The following is a 19,909-nucleotide window of genomic DNA, read 5'->3' as shown; positions in this document are numbered from 1 at the left end:
CTAATAGGAATTTCTTTCCTGATCCCAAATATATGTGGAACGCCCTCTTATCAGATGCCAAACAGATAAACACATACATGATTTTTAGAAGGCAGCCCTGTATATGGAAGTTTTTAATGTTTTATGGTGTTTTTATACTTTGCTGGAAGCCACCCAGAGTCTGATGGGTAGCATATAAATAAAAAACTATTATAATTATATATCTCTATATCTCTATATATTGGAGGGGGTGGGGGAAGAGCAGCTGTAAGGCTTTTCATTTTGTTTACTAGCAAACAAAGAAACAAACAAACCCTGAATTGGGCAGTGGGCAAGTCTGACCTGACCCGCCAAACCACAGTGGGGGGTGGCAGCAGGCTTAATTTTTCAAAGTGCAGACATTTTTTTAAAACGCATTAAAATATTACAAGTCTAGCAATGGCTATCTTCTCTACCTCTGTCCCAAGGCTGGCCTGCCCCCTTCCCTTCCCTGCCTATCCCCACCCTGCCCACTGCAATCTAGCGCTTTCTCAATGGCTTTCAGTGAAGGGACGTTGGCTACGCGGCTATCATCATGGCTATTGGAAAGTGGGAGCGCCCTCCCGTGGGTGAGTGGCACGTGAGCTTGAGGGTAGCCCCCTGTTTTGTTTGTTACCCCCCTCCCCAAACTCCGGAGAGGGTCCAAGCCCCACCCTTGCTTTGAATATATTACAGTACGTGCAAAAAAATAAATACCACTAGCCCCACCTAATATGGGTAGGATAAGGGGACGTTAGGGTAAGGCAGGCTGTGTGTCGTGGCGGAGGGGTGGGGGGTGGCATGGGAGACGGGAGAGGTGGGTTTGGTGCCGCTGCAGCTGCTGCCGTTCAGGGACTGGGGTCCTTTTTCCGTTTCTGGAAGCGCCGGAACTTCCCCTGGATGGCGAGGGCGGCCTTCTCCGTCTCGGGCGCATTCAGGTCAATGTCTACTTCCTCTTCTTCTGCTTCTACCACCTTCTTGGCACTCCCTGCTTTGTCTGTGTGGAGAATCAACAGGTGCACGTATTGAACACAGAGTAGGGAATGGCACCATAGCGGACATTTGCACAAAAGTGATCGGGAGGGTGGAGCGACCGCTGCAAGGGAAGGTTGCAGCGTTTTGGACTTCTTAGTTCAGAGAAAAAGGGAAATAAGCGGCAACATGATAGAAGTTTATAAAGTTATAGGGGGAGGTGAGCTCTTAATTTGTTAATATAGCTGCACTTCAAGTCCGACTTGGCAAAGGCTAATGTCTGTGAGAGAAGATGGCGTATGCCAGCGGTGAAATGGACTTTTGGATTGATTCAGCATAAACACCAGCGTGTGAGGATATACTGCAAACAATAGGCTTACCAGCTGCGATAGTGGGAGAGTCAAGCATATTAATTTCACACAGAAGCATATCATTGTTTACTTCAACTCGCCTGTGGAAACAACTCAGAGGCCATGAAAGAAGGAAGGGAGGGTAACAACAGGAAGATTTAAAGGAACTATTGGAAACTCAAGACAGTAGAGATATAAGATGATCAAAGCCCCACCGAACTTGAAGCATGGGAAGTCCCAATAAAAATTTATAATTTGGTGGAATATTTGGACTATATAATATGTATTTGTATAATTTGGAATATTTAATGTGATTTGATTGGATTGTTAAAATGGAAAATTTAATAAAAAATAAAAAAAATTTTTAAAAAAGAAGTTTATAAAGTTATGCTAGGCAAGGAGAAAGTGGATATAGAGTTTTTCTCCCTCCCTTATTGTTGGCCGCTCTGAGCCCGGCTTCGGCTGGGGAGGGCAGGATATAAATAAAATTTTATTATTATTATTCTAGAGTTTGTGGACATCCAAGAAAACGGATGGTTCAGGTAGATAAAAGAATAAACCAGGTGAGGGGAGCCGATGGGTCTCAAACCCTCAATGAGTTAGGGGCTTCCCCTGCACGCGAAGACAGGCTCTGGAGAGTTGAGTGGACAAGACCAACAGTGGGTCCAATGGTCAAGAAGGCAGTTTCTGCACGTGCTGTAGAGGGAAGTCAGGGCAGGTGGGACTCGTCACCTGGGAAGGTAGCTCATCTAGGAGGAGGAAAACTCTCATCCTAAACCTTCACTGCCTTGCGGCTGTACTAATCCGTGAGGAAGGCTTCGGGAGTAAACCCGAAGTAAAAATCCATACCCACTGTCTTGCGGGACATCTTTGGGAAAAGAAAAGGAGTAAACCCTAGACAAAAACAGAGCGGAGTCCCTAAGATGGTTGGCTGGCGCCTTGTACTGTACACCTTCTGGCAACTCCTGCCAAATGTCGTGCTTTGCTTTCCTTTGGACCACATCAGCGATGCCAAGAAGGGGGTCTTGTCATCTGGGCAGCCCAGGACCGCCATACACACTGCCCAGACATGCGCCCAGAGAGGTCATTTTGGTGCTTCTAATTCAGCAAAAACCAATCAGAAGGCAGCAGTTATGAGTTACGGTCACAGCTGGCACTGTGGTTATCAAGCAGTTTTGTTGTAAGCCAAAAATCTCAGGAGATAAGCTATTTTTTGGCTTACAACAGTTTGACTTGGCCCCCAGAGGTGTGCTCCATTGTCTTTCAAGACAAATGTACGCTAACAGCCTTCTCGCTGGACTACAACTCCCATCAATGCTGAACATTGGTCACGCTGGCTAAGGCTGATGAGGATTGGAGTCTAACAACCACATTGGCGACCCCTGACATGACTGAAATGACCCTGTTCAGCACAGTATAACTCAGCAACTGTTGTTTGAAGGAGACAGAGGGCCATGGCTTCTGTTTCTACCAGCAGCAGACACCACTATAAAGAGGAATACAGATCCCTCTCAGCCAATCAGCCATTGGTTAGGTAAGTGTGTCAGACTGCAGCTCCCATTAATCCAACAAGTATGGCCCATTGGCTAGGGATGGAGGGAGCTGCAGTCCTACAGAATCTGAAGGACCACAGGTTATCCTGCCCCTGTTTCACAGGCCCGAACAATATAACAGTCATTTGCCAGCAACTAGGTAGTTCTGGTTCTTAAGAGCCAATAAACTCGGGATGCTGCCAGCCTTCACCCACATAAGCTGTCATGTCCAGTCTTCGCTCTGCCCCCATTTTTGATGATCCATCCCAACCACCCAAATCCTGCCCTGGATCTGCTCCTCCTCCCACTCCACAGGGTCAGTATATTTAAATCAAATTGACAGAGAGTGCTGGATTACCCAATAAACAGGCTCAGCACGTGCTTAGGGTGTCAGCCAAGAGCAGCAGCGAAAGAAAAAATTATTGAAGAATATGACATTTGATATTTAAAAAAGCATCAAAGTCGTCATCTAGAAGTAGCTGCTTTAATTTCAGCATGAACCTCAGTTTTTTGTGATTTTGAAAAACATTTTTTTATTGTACGGTTTAGCATTGCTTTAATTTTGAATTACATATGGAGGGAACCATATCTTTTCAGAGCTTAGGGCCTTAATCCGCCCTGAATAGGCAGCTGCTGCTAGGCAAGAACCTTGGATGAGGGTATTGAATGTGATGCCCTCAGATATTGGTGGACTACAATTCCCATCATCCCTGACCACTGGCCATGCTGGCTGGGGTAATGGGAGTTAGCGTCCAGGAGGGCACCACATTGGTGTCCCCTGATTTAGGAGAACATGTACATGTGCCAATTTTCAGTTGTAAAAAAATAACAATTTTATTATTTATACCCCACCTATCTGGGTTTCCCCAGCCACTCTGGGTGGCTTCCAGCACATAAAAATAAAATAAAAAAGCACTTTTTAAAAAAGCATCCAAATGGGAAGCCAAAAAAGGAGCAAGACTCTTCAGGACATTTGAAGTAGCCATTTATGCCTGCCCTCCACCAGGGGTGCGACTCGGGACATCGGTGCCAGAGCACAGTCTACTCTTTGAGTAGGCCCTGTGAGGGCACTGACCTTCACGGCCTAGCCCTAGAGGTGGGCAGGGCAGCATGGATATTGGGTTGCCTAGCAACCGCAGGCAGAGAGCTGCAAGGGCAGAAAGCATCGCAGCCTCCAGGTTGCCTAGCAACCGTTAGCTGACGGGGCCTAAGTACCACTGCCTCTATTCCTCCCACCCTTTCTTCCTTTGGCGTTCTGTGAATGACAGCCCGCCTTACTCAGGCCACAATCACTGTCTACAACGGGGACAAAGTGTGTGGAGGGTGGGTGTGGAAGTTGGAAGGGAGGTGTGCGCTCACACATTAACTTCCCCAGGTTTTTATCTATCCCATTAGCTCCAAATGGCATGGCCAGTTGTTCGGGAGGATAGGAGTCTTAAGTCCAGCAACATCTAGAGGGTCACAGGTTCTTCTCCCTTCTAGTTGACCATAATTCCACCCCCGCTATCAGTTGATAGAACCTTTTTAAAAAAATAATAATCTTGTATTCACAAATATAACTAAGTGGGGGGAGGGTAAGGACAATATATATAACATTTTTTTAAAAAAAAGGAATGAAAGGGAGCTAATATATGAATAACAAAAACCCCACCATCATTTCATATTAAGGATTTTAGTATTATTATTAATTATAATAATAATAGATATTCACACTTTGGGCTGCTGTCAACTCTCAAGTAGAAAAAGGTCCCTGGTTCAATCCTCAGAATCTGCAGGTAGGACTGAGAGAACCGTCTCTGAAACCCAGTCAGTTGCTGCCAGTCAGTGTGGACAATACAAAGCCAGGTGGGCTGATGTTTTCACTTCGTATAAAGCGTCTCCCTATGTTCCTGAGGTAATCCATGTTTCATTAAAAAGAGTGTGTGTGCATGTAGGAAAAACATTGTTTTGATTATGTTACCTGACCCAAAGCAAAGGCATGCGGTCAAGTTTAATAATGAAAAAATCAGTTGTAAGTTCTTAAGTTCTTATGGGCTGCTTAGTCATTAACTCTCTTGCCCTTAATTAAGTCTGAGAACATATTACAGGCTTAGCATGCATCTGGGTTGTTCTTTTTCTCAATTTGGATCAAAGCCAGTCTGGGCGGAAACACACCAGTATGCAATATTTCATTTTTAAAAAATGACAGGATCGATATGGATTTTGGCTCATGTTTTCTGTGCACTACTTCCAAACCAGCGATGGGAGAGCACTGAATTCAGAGTAAATGGAAGTGTGATGGAAAGGAAGACAACCCACTCCACCTGGAAAAGGTGAGGTCACTGAACACACTCTTGGGCTGGGGCATTGTTTATGTGGTTTTGTGTTACTGATTTTAATTTTTTGCATCTTTATTTTTAGATCTTACTACGCCATACATATGATTTCTGTTGAAATTATTCAGTTTGGTTGTGCGCTTCCTGATGTGCTTTATTTATTGTTCGTGACTACTTTTGTTATGTCTGTAAATATGTAAACTTTTTTTACATGTTGTAAGCCACCTAGATTTCCCAGTAGTGATGTATGGAAGTGAGAGCTGGACCATAAAGAAGGCTGATCGCCGAAGAATTGATGCTTTTGAATTATGGTGCTGGAGGAGACTCTTGAGTGTCCCATGGACTGCAAGAAGATCAAACCTCTCCATTCTGAAGGAAATCAGCCCTGAGTGCTCACTGGAAGGACAGATCGTGAAGCTGAGGCTCCAATACTTTGTCCACCTCATGAGAAGAGAATACTCCCTGGAAAAGACCCTGATGTTGGGGAAGATGGAGGACACAAGAAGAAGGGGACGACAGAGGACGAGATGGTTGGACAGTGTTCTCGAAGCTACCAGCATGAGTTTGACCAAACTGTGGGAGGCAGTGGAAGACAGGAGTGCCTGGCGTGCTCTGGTCCATGGGGTCACGAAGAGTCGGACACGACTAAACGACTAAACAACAACAAAGCCACCTAGATAATAGTTTTAGCTATTGAAAGGTGGAAACAAATAAGATGATGATGATGATGATGATGATATACACAGGCCTCTAATGCAAATGAATTTCAAAAGGAAGCTGGATCTCTGTGGAAAGTTAGAGGGGAGATTTTTTGGGGGTGCAGATTTTGCCAGCATTCCTTACTGCTATTCTTGCTGCCAAGTCTAATTCCCCATCCTGCAGGGAAGAAGACGACCAACAAGTTTCACACATACTCCTCCAACTCCTGCTCCCCACTCGAAATAAAATACAAAAGAGGGGTGCTTTCTCCTCCTCCTTGTTCTGATGTAACCCCCACCTCTCAAATTTTTGCAGAACATTCAGAATTTCAAATGTTGGAGCAACAATGTCCCAAACCTCCCGCTTCTCAGTACTGAGCCGCGTCTTCCTGCATCTGGCCCTTAAAGGAAATCTCCATGGTCCTGATTACATTTGCTCTACATTTTGCCAGACCTGACTGCCGGTCTGGAGCAAGAGATGGAGACCGGGGTTCAAATGCCTCATTCAGCCATGAAGCACCTTGCAGGGTTGCTGTGCGGATGACATGGGAAGAGGGAGAACCACACGCAGCCCCTTGAGTGCCCTGGAGAAAAGGTAGGAGCTAACAGAACTAACTCTCAAGCAACAAGCCAGTAGAGAAGGGGAGGGAGAGTTAATGGCAGCTCCTTCTTGGTCCTTTTATACCAAGACAGACAAGTGGTCCATCTAGCTCAGCACTGACTGGCAGCAGCTCTCCAAGGTTTCAGAAAGGAGCCTTCTCCCGGGTCTACCTGATGATACGGGTGGTGTTTTGGGTTAAAACACAGAGCCTAGGACTTGCCGATTAGAAGGTCGCGACGGGGTGAGCTCCCGTTGCTCGGTCCCTGCTCCTGCCAACCTAGCAGTTCGAAAGCACCTCAAAGTGCAAGTAGATAAATAGGTACCGCTCCGGCGGGAAGGTAAACGGCGTTTCCGTGCACTGCTCTGGTTCGCCAGAAGCGGCTTAGTCATGCTGACCACATGACCTGGAAGCTGTACGCCGGCTCCCTCGGCCAATAAAGCGAGATGAGCGCCGCAACCCCAGAGTCGGTCACGACTGGACCTAATGGTCAGGGCTCCCTTTACCTTTACTTAAGCAGATGATCAGTTGCGGAACTGCGACCCTTCCCCAACAGGAGAATCTGCCCTATACCAAGTCTATGCAGCTCAGTATTGTCTACTCTGACTGGCAACAGCTCTCTAGGGTTTCAAATGGGGGCAATGATAAACTCTACACAGTGATGCCTGGGATTGATCCTGCGACCTTCTGCAAAGCAGATGTTCCGCCCCCAAGCGATCAAGGCCCTTCTCCTTTGCAGCCGAGTGTCTTGGCAAGAGCATCCTAGAGGAATAAGCTGTCATGCTCAGCAAAGGGGATCTGTTAGCAGCTGCAGAGTGTCATTCTCCTCTGAGCCTTCCCTTCCTCTCCAGCACTCCGGGATGCCATTGCCTGCCCTTTTTTGTCCGCTCTCTCGTTACAGCAATTTGCCCAAGTGGCATTGAGTGCCCTCGGTCAGACCTTGTCGAGTCGCATTTCCATGGTTAGAGCAGCAGCAGCAGCTCCCTTTAATGAAGGCTTAATGGAGACTCATCAGAACAGAGGAAGCTGCCTTCTACGGAGTCTGTCTTATGGGTTGTCTCCTGTTATACACAGAGTAGACCCATTCATAATAATGAGGCTAAGGCCACACTCACACCATACATTTAAAGCATTATCGCGCCACTTCAAGCAGCCATGGCTTCTCCCCAAAATGCTGGGAGCTGTAGTTTGTTACGGATGCAGAGAAGTGTTAGGAGACCCCAACTCTCCTCACAGAACTACTATTCCCAAAATTATCTGGGAGTGGGTGTTAAACCACTCTGGGAATTGTAGCCCTGTGAGCAGAATGGTGTGTGTGTGTTTGTGTGTGTGTGTGTGTGTGTGTGTGTGTGTCTCCTAATGACTCTCAGCACTGTTAACTAATTCTACAGCTGTTTAAATGTGTGGGGAGGGTTTTGTTTTTTGTTGTTTTAACGATCTACTTGTGTTTTCACCTTGTATTTTTATCCTGTGAACCGCCTTGAGATCTTGTGATGAAGGGCACTATCTAAATCTAAACAACAACATTATTTGTGGGAAGTCATGACTGCTTTAAATGTATAAACAAACCAACCAACAAACCCCTGTTGCAAAATATGACTCAGCAAAATCGAAAGCAACACGCTGGCCAGAAACAATTACAGTACAGAAAACTTTATGGAATAATGCAAAACAGCAAAACTATCAGACTGAAGTCACGGTGCCAGACTTTACACGGCGGAGACTACATAATCGCATGAACACTGTTCCAGAGTACTTTTCAGAAAGAGAGAGAGAGAGAGTTTGGATTTGATATCCTGCTTTATCACTACCCAAAGGAGTCTCAAAGCGGCTAACATTCTCCTTTCCCTTCCTCCCTCACAAGAAACACTCTCTGAGGTGAGTGGGGCTGAGAGACTTCAGAGAAGTGTGACTGGCCCAAGGTCACCCAGCAGCTGCATGTAGAGGAGCGGGGAAGCGAACCCGGTTCACCAGATTACAAGTCTACTGCTCTTAATGAAGAAATTACACATCTTTCTACTTACGAGTGTTTGTTGAACTAATTTGCTGATGAAGAACTGAACGAAACAGTAGTTGCTATCCGGAAACACTGTTTAGCCGAGTTCAGAGTTGGACATCAGAATTGGACATTTGCCGATTCTACAAACCTTTACAAGCTTGATCTCTGCAGGGTAAAGTCTGGCACCGTGATTTATTCAAGGACTTTCAGAGACTTCAGTTTGATAGTTTTGATGTTTTGCACTATTCCATAAAGTTTTCTGGGGGACGCAGGTGGCGCTGTGGGTTAAAGCCTCAGCGCCTAGGGCTTGCCGATCGAAAGGTCGGCGGTTCGAATCCCTGCGGCGGGGTGCGCTCCCGCTGCTCGGTCCCAGCGCCTGCCAACCTAGCAGTTCGAAAGCACCTCCGGGTGCAAGTAGATAAATAGGGACCGCTTACCAGCGGGAAGGTAAACGGCGTTTCCGTGTGCGGCTCTGGCTCGCCAGAGCAGCGATGTCACGCTGGTCACGTGACCCGGAAGTGTCTCCGGACAGCGCTGGCCCCTGGCCTCTTAAGTGAGATGGGCGCACAACCCCAGAGTCTGTCAAGACTGGCCCGTACGGGCAGGGGTACCTTTACCTTTACCTTTATAAAGTTTTCTATACTGTAATTGTTTCTGGCCATCATGTTGCTTTCGATTTTGCTGCTTTAAATGCATGGCATGAATGCAGCCTAAGTGAGTCATGTCCATTATTTTCAGTGGCTCTGCTCAAAATAGGACTAATGTTTGATACCCAAAGAGCTGCGGGACAACGTCGCCTTCGAGACCCAAATATCTCAGAAGCCCACCCTATACTAAACTACAATGGGACTCCCTCCCCCTGTACCGTAGAACACCATTCCTGTCCAGATACCATAAGTGCCTCACTATCTGTGCTCTCCGGAAACAACAGAAGACATTTTTTGTTCCTATAAACTTTCCCAGCTGGAGGTCTAGGTCTCTTCCATGGGTTTCTACTTGCTATTGTTTTCAGATTTATCTGCTGTTATTTTCTGCATCATTAAAAAAAACAAAACTATTTTCCATCTGTTTTTAATTGCATGTTTTGCATTGCCTTGAAACGTGTGTGGAAGGCGACATAAATAAATAGCCTTGGTTTTTCCCAGGATGGCGCTGCGTGGGGATGATGCCCCTGAGACTGGCAGAGAAGTTGGCAGCCTGGAACAAAGAGGAGAAGACGATGAAGAGAGTGTGTGTGTGCGCGCCAGCTGCTTTCACTCACCTTTTTCTTCCTGGCCTGGAATCTCACTGGGGGACGGTGACTCATTGGAGCTGAGCTGCAGAGAGACAGACAGACAGAGAGAGAGAGAGAGAGAGAGACAGAGAGAGAGAAAAGGGCACTCCATTAGAACGTACTGTATTTTCGGGCACATGGCCTCATTTGCCTTGTCATTCAGACATCCCTGTGTGCGTGTTTGCCTGTCAACGTCACGCAAGGAGAAGCTTCCGGAATAGCTACCAGGGAAAGAGAGGAACTTTATATAGGGTGGGTGTCTCACAGGCACCGCTAGGGATGTGCTGACCTCTCTCTGTACATCTTTTGTTCCTCTTTGAAATGATTTAACCCTGAAATACTTTTCTGTTGTGCGCCAAGTTTGTCCCAATGAAAAATCCCAAACCTTTCTTCCTTGTATGGGATTTGCTTCAGCCCCTCGATCATTTTGCTGCGGCCTGTTCCGCAAATGCATGTGTCAGAGCTGCCTCCAGGTCCCAGCTCACAGAGGACCAACGCTAGGCTGTAGTTATGTACAAAAGTCTTTATTGAGATTCAGTCTCCATTTTAAAGCCGCAGCGTGCAGCTCTACGTCCCGACCTTAGACCGGCGAAGTCCCGTCTGAGTCTCCTCCCCCTCCACACCAGTTTAAGACTCTCGCTTTGCTCCACCTCTTCCTAAGTTCCTTTCTCCTCTGGGCCCTCCTGCCCGCTAGGGTCTCATCCTTCCTGGACTCCTCTGACGCTGACCCTGACGATTCTTGCCCCTCCTTCCGGCGGGCTTTAGGACCTGGTTCCCTATCCGGGCTACCTTCTGTGCCGCTCGCCTGTACCTTTGAACTTGGCGCGCGCGCCCAGCCTGCAACTTTCCTCTTGACCGTTAACTCGCTCTCCGATGGAGGCGTGGTCAACCCTGACTCATCTTCTCTCGCTGGTGGTGCATATGTGGGCTCTGACACCTGGAACTCCTCCCCCCCACTACGCTCTGGTGGGGAAGCTGGTCCTGATTTCCAACTGCTGCTCTGGGAGTCCCCGCTGGCCCCTTGCTTCTGGGGTGTCCCCCTTGGGTCGCCCCTTGCCCTGCCCATCGGCGCCCCCTTCTGTGAATCTTCCGATTCGCTGGAGAGGCTCATGGAATCTATCGGGCTGCTGTCATATTCTCCTACGCTGCCCTCGGATTGCTCCCCCTCGCTTTCCATCTCCTCTCCTCCCTGCGCTCCCGCTGAGTCCCTGACAGCATGTAATATAAAAGTCCAGCAGGTGACCTACACCAGACAAAGTCTCTTTGGGTGGTTTCGAAAGATGAGAATGTGAGAAGAGCTTGCTGGATCCGGCCCGTGGCCCCCTGGGGTCCAGCATCCTGTACTCACAGTGGCCAACCAGAAGCCTGTGGGAAATTCGCAAGCAGGACCTGAGAACAAGAGCGCTTTCTCATCCCGTGGTTTCAGCAACTGGTATGCAGAAGCATTATTGCATCCAAAGCATAACCAGCATGAATTTACCCAATCCTCTTCTAAAGCAAGCCATATTGGCGGCCCTTACTGCTTCCTGCAGGAGTGAGTTCCATAGTTTAACTATTCACTTTGTGAAGAAGGACCTTCTCTTATTGGTCCCGAATTTTCCAATGTTCAGCTTCATTAGATGAAACTGGAACAAGGAACATGCCCTCCGTGCTTTCGCTTCCTGCCATTTCCCCTTTCCAAATCCTCTCCACACTCCACAGACAGCTTGGATAAAAGTTATTTTAAGTGAAATTAAAGTAAATGCTCAAAATAGTTTTCAATTAAATCAGTTTTTTTTTAAAAAAACCCAGTTATATTAAATGCCACTTTTAAAAATGTGATGTAGCTTAAATACAGGCAGCCCCGTATCTGGAAGTTTTTAATGTTTTATTATGTTTTGATATAACAACAACAGCAACAAATTTATTATTTATACCCAACCCATCTGACTGGATTTCCTCAGCCACTCTGAGCGGCTCCCAACAGAATTATAATAAATAAATAAAGTGAGAAAACTTCAAACATTAAAAACTTCCCTAAACAGGGCTGCCTTCAGAAGATTTCTAAAAGTCAGATAGTTGTTTATTTCCTTGATATCTGATGGGCGGGAGCCACTACTGAGAAGGCCCTCTGCCTGGTTCCCAGTAACCTCACTTCTCGCAGGGAAGGAACTGCCAGAAGGCCCTCGGAGCTGGACCTCAGTGTCTGGGCTGAATGATGGGGGTGGAGATGCTCCTTCAGGTATACTGGGCCGAGGCTGTAAGCCGCCCAGAATGGCTGGGGAAACTCAGCTAGATGGGCTGGGTATAATAATAAAAAAAATAAATTAAGTCTGAATTTGAATACTGATAAGCAAGTTAAATTATAAACCAAGGATCTAACTAAGTCCTACTCAGAGCTGACTCGTTGAAATTAATGCATCTAGGTTAGACTCTGTAAGCACACCTTTTTACTCTGCAACCAGTGTGTTCACCACTGCTTCAGGTAGTACCATTCACACAGCATTAGCCAAAATCCACATCTATCCTGTGTTTTTTCTTAAGAAATGCAATGTTTTGATGCATTATCCCCAAGCCAGCTTCAATCTGAATTGATAAAAATAACAACCTGGCTGCGTTTTAAACAGATACTGTATTCACAGCCTTAGTCATGTTCCCTAATTCCAATGGGTCTGAGTATGTCTAACATTGGAAACAGCCCCACGTGTTGAGAGCTGGAGCAAAGAATGAATACCTGTGGCTCTGTAATCCACGTGGTTATTTACATTTCATCTGCTGGAGAAAAGTTGTTTTTCTCCACCAATTACCAGCTTTGCCTCTGAAAAAAATCGGTCTGTACAGTACAGTCTGTTATTGATTATGGCCCTTGTCTTTAGGAAAATATATTTGTTAGTTTTTAAGACAGGGGCGGAGAACCTCCATAAATTATTGGACCTCAACTCCCTTCATTCCTGATCATTGGTCATGCTGGCTGGGGCTGATGGGAATTGGAGTCCCACAATGTCTGAAGGCCCACAGGTCCCCCACTGCTGCTTTGAGGTGATGTAATACTTTGCTGTTTTTTGTCTTCACAAAATAAAAAAATCCTTCCAGTAGCACCTTTAGAGACCAGCTAAGTCAGTTATTGGTATGAGCTTTCGTGTGCATGCACACTTCTTCAGATTCTTTTGTCTTCACATAAGTGATCTTGCTCACTGTCCTTGCATTTGTACAGTGAAATTGCACAGACCTGTTAGTCTCACAATTGCCTCGGGTGTCTCAAAACAGACAAAATTGGGTTGCTCAACAGACTTGTGAGCTGCATTGATTGGAGTGGTTTTGCATTTGGCTCCAGAGAAGTCCAGCTACTTAATCTGGTTGCAAATCATTATCTCTGGAATTTGTCATCGCAGCCGACGGGTATGCAGTCTTTATTTCAGAAAACACATGGTTTACAAAATACGGAACCTGATTTAATCATTGGTTTCCCTCCCCTCTGGTGTTCTAAATTATTAGTTCAATTGCCTCAACTTAAATTAATCCTCCCTGATGGGGATGCTTTCAAATCTCCACAGTGGGAGGACAAGAGAAAGTCACTTGGGGGGGGGTGATTTTGAGCTGGAAAATAGCAGAAAGGACAAGGTTTAAGTGCCTCCTCCTGCTGCATCTTCTCCACATTTGATTGCCCCAAACGAAAGCAGATCTGAATGGGTTGTTGGGCAACTCTTGCACACATTCGCATGTAATGTGTAGTTCGGGCCTCGAAATACCAAGACTTGCCCAAGCCAAACGATGGGAAATTGAGCTGGCATGGGCGAAAAGCCAGTGGTTCTTCATTCCATGTTTCACTTAGCCTGTGGAGCTCACTGCCACAAGATGTGGCCACAAGTGACACCTGCACATTTAACACACTTTTAAAGCACATAGCTTCCCCCACCAAGAATCCTGGGAGCACTAGTTCACTAAGCGAGGCTGAGAATTGTAGCTTTGTGAGGGGTAGGCCACAGCTTCCAAGGATGCTTTGGAGAAAATTCATGTCATTTGAATGTACAGCATGGCTGTGAGCCTGTAACCCTAGTTTAGGGTAAAGGGTAAAGAGACCCCTGACCATTAGGTCCAGTCGTGGCCGACTCTGGGGTTGCGGCGCTCATCTCGCTTTATTGGCCAAGGGAGCCGGCGTTTGTCCGCAGACACCTTCCGGGTCATGTGGCCAGCATGACTAAGCCGCTTCTGGTGAACCAGAACAGCGCACGGAAACACCGTTTACCTTCCCGCCGGATTGGTCCCTATTTATCTACTTGCACTTTGAGGTGCTTTCAAACTGCTAGGTTGGCAGGAGCCGGGACCGAGCAACAGGAGCTCACCCAGTCACGGGGATTCGAACTGCCGACCTTCTGATCGGCAAGTCCTAGGCTCTGTGGTTTAACCCACAGCGCCACCTGCATCCCTTAACCCTAGTTTAGGCAGCTTTTAATAATGATGATGATGATGATGATGATGATAATAATAATAATGATGATGAAGCACATTCATAGAACATGGGAAAGTAGTGGGACTCGCAATGATGTGTTGGTGTGTGCAGCGTTCCCCTTCAGCCACGTCCCATTCATCTCTCTGCTTCCCCTCCTCCAAAAGACCCCCAGTAAGGGTGACTTTTCATGCTCAGTCCTCTCTGGGCTGTTTTGGGGTCGTCCCCCCGCCGCTTCCCCCTTGGGGATTTTATTTGTACTTTCGCAAACCCAGGGATCCCACCTCTGAGTCTGCTGATAATGTCCCTCCTGAGTGCAGATGGTCCGGTTTGGCTATGTAAAACACCGGCGCTCACCAACTGAACATCAGCAATAGACAGAATTGTAACTAACGAAGGAAATGAATGAGAAGACAAGGCGTTTGAGCCCGAGGGTGCAGCTTTGGGGAGCGGGAAGACGAACAGTCCGTGTCCCAGGCTGGGCAGCTCTTTGGCTGGGACTGAGCATTACAATGCAAGCTGGCAACTCTTTTTCATCCCCCCTTTTTTTTGCATGGCTTGTGGAGGGATTGCGGTTGTGCGTGTGGGGAGGTTGCAGCATTGCAGCATCTGCTTCTTTATTACACCCTAGTGGGTGATTAAACTCTCAAGCAGCAATTAAGCCCCTGCTATGCAAACCTCAGCAGTCCTGGGGAGAAGCGCAGCAGGAAGATGAACTGGGGGGTGGAGGGGTGGAGATACTAGAAGGCTGCAGGACAAGGGACATCTAGTAAGGGGGGGGCGAGGGGGGAGAAATGGTTCACGGAACGGCAGCTGTCGGGTTTCCAGGACCCTGCAAGTCTTCTGCTCTTCAGGGACATCCCCACAAAGCAAGCTTTGGCAACCTGGGGCCCTCCAGAGGTTTCTAGTCCTTCTCAGCATCCTGCTTTCAAAGGCAAGGCCAGGAAACCAACAGCTCTCCCCTGTGGCTGCCTCCCCATTGATTGGTATAGACTGGGGTCAGCAAACTTTTTCAGCAGGGGGCCAGTCCAGTGTCCCTCAGACCTTGTGGGGGGGCCAGACTATATTTTGAAAAAAATATATGAATGAATTCCTATGCCCCATAAATAACCCAGAGATGCTTTTTAAATAAAGCACACATTCTGCTCATGTAAAAACACCAGGCAGGCCCCACAAATAACCCAGAGACCAATTTTAAATCAAAGGACACATTCTACTCATGTAAAAACACGCTGATTCCCAGACTGTCTGTAGACCGGATTTAGAAGGCGGTTGGGCCAGATGAGGCCCCCGGCCCTTAGTTTGCCTACCCATAGTATACTATAGACTGCCCCTGACCATGCAGGATCCATTTCACAACCTTGGCTGCTAACTCTCGATTTATCTCCCTCCTCCACAAACATATCCAGTCCCATTTTGAGAGCCGTCTAATAAAGCCTGTGACAGTCACAGTTGTGTGGCATCAAATCCTGCACATTATTATGTCGGTGTGAAAAAGTCCAATTTGTTGCATGTTCCTGAATCTGCTGCTGACCAGTTACTTATAATTGGCAGGCCCACACTGTAGTGCAACGTGAGAGGGAATTGATCTCTATCTGCTCTCTATCCATCATCCATAATTTTACAAACCTCCCTCTTCCCAAAACCCACTCTAGACAAATAGCCACAAGAAAGAAACATTATCCTTTCCTCGCAAGGAAGAGATTTTCCTCCACCCCTTGATGGTTCTGGATGTCCTCGCCTGCCCCTTTCCGAGCTCTGTTGTGTTCCCTTTTAAAGAAGGGGTCATGCTGTAATCTAAGTTATAGCCGCAACTTGTTGGGTTTATATAATGGCATTATTGTCCCAGCTGCTCTGCCTTAAGCCTCTGCTCTGTGGCTGATATAATGAGGCCTCCCCAAATGAGACAAGCCATTGGTGGCTATTCCAGGGGTGAGGCCAGATCCCTATCTTCCCACACCCTCTGGGGAAACTGGCAGGTGGAAGGACCCAGGGAGGGGGGTCAGCTTTCACTGGTGGGTGTAGGGAGATGGTCACCAAACCAGACTGAGCTCCCCCATGCATCAACTGGTGGGTGGTGCGTGGCCTGTTCAGTCCGGCTCCTGCAAGACAGTGGCATTGCGGAGGTTGCCAGAGCCCAAGGCACGGAGGGAGGGAAATGGCCAGAGTATGCATGCGCGTTCAGCTGCCTAACCCAGGAGATCGCAGCCTCAGAAATAAGAAAATAAGAATTGTTCCATTGTCTGGAGAGGTCACTTCCTGGTTTTCAAGTTTTCAACAGTGTCCAGCGACGGAAGCACGCAGCTGTTTTGAGATAGCACTGGGTGCAGAAATTCTACACCCCTAACAATTTTGTGCCCGGGGCAACCGCCCCTGTGCACCCCGCCCCCATGCTATGCCACTGCTGCAGGGTTTGGGAATATGAACTGAGCTCTCCCCGCAGAACCAAATCCTCAGCTTATCAGCTGATGCACAGAGAGATCAGCCCTGCTTTCTGTGGAGAAGTGGCTACATGCCTCCTCCTGCCCCAGATCTGATGTCACGTATGATGGCTGGCGGGCCAAATGCAGAGGTCTGGTAGACCAAATATAACCCCATGGGTAGGAAGTCCCCCACCCCGGGATATACCATTGGTCTGTTGAGCGTGGTGCTGCTTGCTCTGACTATGCATCCCTCTTTGGAGTGTCATTCCACTCTTAACCGGAAATGCAAGAGATTGAAAGCTGGACCATGTGCATTTGCAACCTGTGTCGTGCCTCTGAGCAACGTTCCTTCCTAAGCAAATCCTTTGTGATGTGTGTATGCAAACATGCTGGGAACGTGGCCTGTCTTGGAAACTCTGTCCTGCCATGTGACCCCCAAAACATTCCTGACACAGTGTATGTGGCGTTGCTCCCGATGGTTGTCAGTTGTCCATGACTCGCTTCCATAATGCAGCATTCTCAACACAGAAGCATGGCAGCCCTTCATCTTGGGATCGGACGTTAGCATTGCATTCTCCCACAGCCTTTCGGAAAGGTGAGCCATTACCCCAGTGGCCTTGCCAATAAGCTTGTCAATGGAGAGGCTGCTGGTCATGGTGGAACCCAGGAAGACAAACTTTTCTACCACCTCAAGCGTGTGGTTGTCAAAGCTGATCAGATGCTGCAACCTTCCAACAGTTTGACTTCACCCTCAAAGGTCCACTCCTCCATTGTCTCCAACAAGGATACAAACACACAGTGGACAGCTTATTTTTTTTAGTTGCTCTTTTGTAAATAGTGTTTTGGAATCATAGAATCGTAGAGTTGGAAAGGGACCCCAAGGGTCATCTAGTCCAACCCACTTCAATGCAGGAATCTCAGCTAAGGCATCCATGACCAGGGGCATCTCGCCCATAGACGCAAGTGGCGCAGGGCGCCAAGTTCTGGACGGCCCCAGGGAAGAGGTAGAAACTGGACGCGGCACCTCCCAGCATCAGCTCACTGCCCTCGCCCGCCTCCGCCATGCCACACCAAAGCAGCGCCGTGCCTGGAGACTCTGACTGTCGTGGCCACTGCGGCACGGGCGCCAGGGATGAGGCAGAGGCTGGGCGCGGCGCCTCCCGGCATCAGCTTGCCGCCCTCGCCCGCCTCGCTGAAGTGGCGCCACAACCGGAGCGCCCGCCTCTTCCCCACTGGAGGAGCTGCCCACCTCCCCCAGCACTGCAAAGCTGCCAGCAACGCTGTAAAAAGGTCAGCAACTCTAGGAAATGGGGGGGGGGTACCGGGGGGATCTTTGCACCACAGTGCCGGATATACTGAAGATGGCCCTGTCCATGACAGATGGCCACCCAACCTCTGCTTGGAAACCTCCAAGGAAGGAGAGTCCACCACCTTCTGAGGAAGACCGTTCCACTGCTGAACAGCTCTTGCTGCCTGAAAGTTTTTCCAGATGTTTAGTCAGGATCTCCTTTCTTGCAAGCCGTTGGTTCGAGTCCTACCCTCCAGAGCAGGAGAAAACAAGCTGGCTACATCGTCCATGTGGCAGCCCTTCAAATATTTGAAGATCATAGAATCATAGAGTTGGAAGAGACCACAAGGGCCATCGAGTCCAACCCCCTGCCAAGCAGGAAACCCCATCAGAGCACTCCTGACATATGGTTGTCAAGCCTCTGCTTAAAGACCTCCAAAGAAGGAGACTCCACCACACTCCTTGGCAGCAAATTCCACTGTCGAGCAGCTCTTACTGTCAGGAAGTTCTTCCTAATGTTTAGGTGGAATCTTTTTTCTTGTAGTTTGGAACCATTGCTCCGTGTCCGCTTCTCTGGAGCAGCAGAAAACAACCTTTCTCCCTCCTCTATGTGACATCCTTTTATATATTTGAACATGGCTATCATATCACCCCTTAACCTCCTCTTCTCCAGGCTAAACATGCCCAGCTCCCTTAGCCGTTCCTCATAAGGCATCGTTTCCAGGCCTTTGACCATTTTGGTTGCCCTCCTCTGGACACGTTCCTCTCTATCATATCTCCTCTCAGTCTCTTCCTGGTCAAACATAACCAGCTCCTTCAGCCGTTCCTCATCTGGCTTGGTTTCCAGACCATCTTGATCATCTTGGTTGCCCTCCTCTGCACAGCTTCCAGCTTGGTAACATCCTTCTTAAATTGTGGTGCCCAGAACCGGACACAATATTCCAGGTGTGTGGCCTGACCAAGGCAGAATAGAGTGGTACCATGACTTCCCTAGACCTGGACACTAGACTTCTGTTTGTGTCACGTCTTCCGGCTCGTAAGCTTGCTGGCAGAGACTGTCATATTTTGCAAGCTGCTCTGGAAGCCTTTTTGGCTCCAGACAGGGCAAAAAAAAAAAAAAGGGGGAGGGGGGGGCTTTAATAAGTAAAGGCATATATGCACATGTAATTCAAAGTTGCATATTTATAGCTGCAGGGCTAACTCCCTACAGCTAAGCAGCCACCCGCACTGACCCCAGGGAGCTCAGTCAAAGAGGCTTCCAAGGGGCTGGGCCCGTATGCTGACCACAGTTCTGGACCACAGCTCTCTGAGAAGAGCTGCAAAAAAGCATTCCCTTACCTAGAGCTGTTATGGAGTCCACAACCACAGGTTCCTCCATCACATACCACTCCGAGCACTACTTTCCGAGGTCACGTGGAGACGCAGAAACTCTCCATTATTCCAAGGCAGATCAGCAATCTCTTAATCTGCTTAACTTTGCCTTGCTATTGCTCAGCCGAACCTCCCAAATCTCGTTATCTGCCCAGGATCCCGTCTTCCCGTTCAAGCTGGCACCCAAAGGCTATGGCTGGCCAAGCCTTCTCACAGCACCCTTAGGAGTCAGGCCAGTGCTCCATCGAGCTCCGTATCAGCTGGGCCAGAACCTCAGGAACAGGAGCTGAGTGGACTAGATGACCCTCAAGGTCCCTTCCAACTCTACAATTCGCTAAATTCTAACTGTAGAGGAGGGGGAACGGAATGGTGTAAGTGAGGAGGTGGCGTGGCCAAATCCAGAAGAGGAGCACTTTGCGCTGCAACTTTTTGTTGCAGGCCCAGCTTGTTTTGAAAATAAGCGCAAAGCCCAACAAACTGCCTACCCAAGGCTCTGTGGTGGCAGTTTCCAAACTTCCACCCTTCAGAGGCCACGCTCCCTGTCAAGCTATATAAGCCTCCCAAATTCTGCTACAGAGCCCCTGAGCCTTGCAGGGGATTAGCATGTGGGCCCCAAGAACACGCCTGCTGCTTCATCTGTGGCTCTGTGTGGCGAGGGAGACGACT

The 19,909-nt window shown here is 48.1% G+C and overlaps 1 long non-coding RNA gene across 1 annotated transcript in view; it reads right to left on the bottom strand.

Moving 5' to 3' along the window:
- Positions 1–936: 936 nt before the first annotated feature.
- Positions 937–19,909, bottom strand: part of LOC307205814 — a 38,245-nt gene continuing 19,272 nt past the window's right edge. The window contains exons 2-3 of the long non-coding RNA XR_013834071.1: positions 9,724–9,778; positions 937–994 (exon numbers count right to left, since the gene is read on the bottom strand). This is a non-coding gene — a long non-coding RNA (uncharacterized lncRNA). The remainder of the gene's footprint in view (positions 995–9,723; positions 9,779–19,909) is intronic.

The sequence above is a fragment of the Podarcis cretensis genome (genome assembly GCF_951804945.1).
Source record: "Podarcis cretensis genome assembly, chromosome: 16".
Classification (NCBI taxonomy): domain Eukaryota; kingdom Metazoa; phylum Chordata; class Lepidosauria; order Squamata; family Lacertidae; genus Podarcis; species Podarcis cretensis.
The sequence above is the reverse complement of the archived record's forward strand: the minus strand, read 5'-3'. Positions and strand labels throughout refer to the sequence as shown.